Source organism: Nicotiana tomentosiformis, chromosome 8 (genome assembly GCF_000390325.3).
Source record: "Nicotiana tomentosiformis chromosome 8, ASM39032v3, whole genome shotgun sequence".
Taxonomy (NCBI): Eukaryota; Viridiplantae; Streptophyta; class Magnoliopsida; order Solanales; family Solanaceae; genus Nicotiana; species Nicotiana tomentosiformis.
This window is the reverse complement of record NC_090819.1, coordinates 98362687-98366652: the sequence shown is the minus strand read 5'-3', so window position 1 is coordinate 98366652 and position 3966 is coordinate 98362687. Positions and strand designations below refer to the sequence as shown.

Here is a 3966-nt window from a genome sequence, read left to right as displayed (position 1 = left end):
ATACATATGAATACGTAGAACCAGGATCAATAAGAGCGTAAGCCCCATAAGAACAGATAGTGATAATACCTGTGACTACTGCATTAGATGCCTTAGCATCCTGTCTGGTCATAGAAAAGAATCTCGGCGATCTACCTGCTCCCTAAGCAGCCTGTGCACCCTGTCAACCCTGTCCACGAGCAACCTGCGGAGCGACTCTAGCTGGCTGAGTCTGAGTCTATGTACCTGTAAACGTTCTCTGCGGCTGTGGAGTAGTATGGCTAGTAGTAGAATATCCCCTAGGACAATACTTAGCAATATGTCCTTTTTGACCACAAGTAAAACAAGCCCCATCTGTTCCAAAACAACGATCATTGTGATTTCTACCACAATTCGAATACCTCGGATGTTCACCTGACTGATATGAGCTATTATCCTTCCTCTGTATCTGTTGCTGTCCCTGTTTAGCTGGATAAGCACTCCTAGAAGACTGCACCACCGACTCTGACTGAGTAGGTCTGGACTGCCCATGATTAAAATCACTTTTGCCCCCAGATGGAGCTCCACTAAACCCGCCTGCGCTACGAGCCCTTTTGCTTTCTCGCTCGGTCCTGTCCCTCTGTTGATAAAACTCATAACGGAGAGCAGTATCCACTACCTCTTCGTACGAACCACCTCGAACATCCCTAACCACAGGACCCCAAAAATGCTCATGCTCATCCACGAACCTCCTCACCTTCTCATGCTTATCTGCAACTTGAAAAGGTGCGTAATTGGCTAAGTCAGTAAACTTAGCCTCATACTCTGTAATCATCATATTGCCCTGGTGTAGTTTCTCGAACTGACGTCTCATGTCGTCTTGCTTGCTCAGTGGAACGAACCTATCCATAAACATAGCTGAAAACTCTGACCAAGTAATAGGTGGCAACCCTGCTCGTCTACCTCTCTGAACTGAATTCTACCATGACTCTACAGATCTTGAAAATAGAAAAGTGGCAAATTCCACCCCTCGAGTCTCCTTCAGCCCCAAAGTAGAAAGTATCTTCTCACAACGTTGAATGAACTTCTGAGGCTCAATAGAAGCATGTGCAGCATCGAACTCTGGTGGCTTAAGATCCATAAAATTCTTAAGATCCTTAGACTGCCTTGTATTTGCAACTGGCTGAACGACCTGCTGAGGGGCCATCTGAGGAGCTGCAACATTCAGCTGAACCTGTGCTTGCGCCTGTGAAGTAGTTTGGGGAGCTGGAAGTCCACCCTGAGTAGGCACTAACGCCTCCAACACATTCAACAACCTCACCACTGCATCTGCAGGTAAGGTAACAGTAGGCACATCGACTGGACTGGTGGTGAAGCATCATGAACCACTTGTTCTTGCACTCAATCTGGCATAGTAGCTTGGGATTGACCCGTGTTCACAACTTCAGGCTGAGGAGCGGCCTGTCTACTAGTCTGAGCTCTAGTCTGATGAGCCCCAACTTGACCACCACCTCGGGTAGTACCCCGTCCAGAACCACGTCTAGCAGATGAAGGTGTGCGTGTCCTAGCCATCTGCGAAATAAACAATCCAAAGTCAAACTCAAGTTATCTCAACGCACGATCAATGAATGAAAGAAGGAAAAACATCCTAAATGCTTAGTAGCCTCAAGATCATAAGTATGTGCGCCTACATACCCCTGAGCAAGACTTTACTAAATACTGCTCCATGACCCAGGACTGAAAGCCTAGGCTCTGATACCAACTTTGTCACGTCCCATACTACCCCCTAGACGTGACTGGCACCCAGCTAACACCACCTGCCAGGCGAACCCCTTTTCTCTAACCTTTAACCATTTACACAAACACTAAGAGAAAAAGTGCAGGCCTAAAGTACTATTAATAATTAAAGAAGTAATGATTATCGCCCAATGCCTTAGTCAATCTATAGAAAGACCAACAATAACTCAAATAATAAAACTCTAGCCTAAATCCCATACTAAGACCATGGAGCATCTAATAAAGTAACATGAGTTTTATTGACGGGTATACAAACCCCAAAGAAAAAGGAAATAACTAACACGAGCTAGGTAAGTATGAAATGAAAGCCTCCACGAACAATATGGTGGCTCACCTCAGCAATAGGATCCACTCGAACAACTCGTCAGCCACTAGCTCTATCTCCCGCAACGGTATCTGCATAGAGATGCAAGTAAGGAGTGAGTTATACATAAATATAACCCAAAAAGATCCTCGACCCGCCACTTTAAATACCTCTGGAATAAGTGTTAGAAAATACAAACACATCACAACACGAATGATATAGTAAATATGATAATTATACAATAACTCAATATATGTGTATCAACAGAGTTATTAAGAATTAACCAACAAGAGTACCCACTAAGGACTTATCATAATTGCAGTGAAAGAAATTTACCAACACACCTACAAGTTCACAACGGCACCACAATGCCTCAAATATGTAACAGAGCATACACAATGCCCCAACATTATGGCGCACAACCGTATCAAACTCAACATCATGGCACTCAGCCGTATCAAACTCAGCATCATGGCGCACAGCCGTATCAAACTCAATATCATGGCGCACGGCCGTATCAAACTCAACATCATGGCACATAGCCGTATCAAATTATCAAACTCAACACATGGCGAACAGCCGTATCAATCTATCAAACAACTTATAAAATATTTTTTTTTTGTTTTGCATTTTTCATAAAATAATATATTTGCAGCTAGTCTAAGACCACCGATTCTGCCAAGTGCACGCTTGTCCCAACACATGAACCGGACAGAGAAAATTTATTTTTAAAACGGGTTTTAGAAAAGCAAGCATCCAAGCTTAAAGTCTCACTTACCTCACTAACGGAAAGTTCTCCAATCTTGCCACGCCTAGAACCCCAACCAAACGGCCTCCAATGGCCTTAATCTATTCAAAATATTGAATAACACATTCTAATTAGTCTAAGATTTCCATGATCTTAGGGCAATTCAAAATCAAAGTCAACCCCCAGTGTAATTAATAAGAATTTGTACATAATAAATTATCAACCAAAATAGCCGAAACAGTGTTTGTCTGCGGAATGCATTACATATGATTCTTAATCTTCCCAACCTCATCATTACAATTCCTAAACATTGCCAATTCTTGAATATAATTACTCCTGATCATGGAAATCATGATTACATTCCTACATGTCATACGTTTAGTACCAAAAATTAGAATTAGGTACTATTAGAATAGATTTTAATATACAAAGCAGTACACATTCTCACTTTAAAATTCATGAACTCATTATTGCATAATCACTGTAATCTAATCATGATTTAGGTAAAGATAATAACCACTTTCTGCAAATTTAATGTAATACACCCACGTAGGAACAAATCTTGCAAATACCTGATTTATATGACTATTTCATCCTCAAAAGATTTCCCCATTAATCCCCCATCGTTAGTTACTAATTAGTATCCTAACATTAAACCCACGAAACAGCACCATCAATATAGTTTCCATAGGTTTAAATTGTACTAATCATTTGATTCATTATTAAGCCATCAATAATTTATACTGTACGGACATAGTATATTACCTGAACATTTGGATTTCTTTCTCACCAAATACTCCTCACAAGGTTAGGCTTGAGATCCCCCACAATTGCTCAGTCAGTTCTCCAAAAATTTCTATTTGCCGTATATATATATATATATATATATATATATATATATATATATATTTTCCGAAAATTTCTATTTGCCGTGTATTTTTTTTTCTCTTTCTTTGTATTAATCAAGACTACAATTTCCCTTACTCTGTATATTAGGTCTTGTCATGTGGGCCACCAGATAAAAATATATATATGGGCCTAGCTCTAACTTTTTACCACACACACACACATATATATATATATATATATATATATATATATTCCAATTACTTTATTACCCATTCCACATGTGTAATAATGAATTAGGCTCATTAACTAT

General features: G+C 40.0%; 1 long non-coding RNA gene across 3 annotated transcripts; it reads right to left on the bottom strand.

Annotated features, from left to right (window-relative positions):
- Nucleotides 1-585: 585 nt before the first annotated feature.
- Nucleotides 586-3664, bottom strand: LOC104099461 (uncharacterized). Of its 3 annotated transcripts, none has more exons than XR_011410489.1 (3): nt 3573-3664; nt 2090-2151; nt 586-1530 (listed from the first exon to the last, which is right to left on the bottom strand). It is a non-coding gene; the product is annotated as an uncharacterized lncRNA (long non-coding RNA). The 3 variants fall into 3 exon arrangements; XR_011410488.1 differs by lacking the exon at nt 3573-3664 and adding an exon at nt 2838-2910; XR_011410487.1 differs by lacking the exons at nt 586-1530; nt 3573-3664 and adding an exon at nt 2838-2910 and having other exon boundaries at nt 1588-2151.
- Nucleotides 3665-3966: the final 302 nt, after the last annotated feature.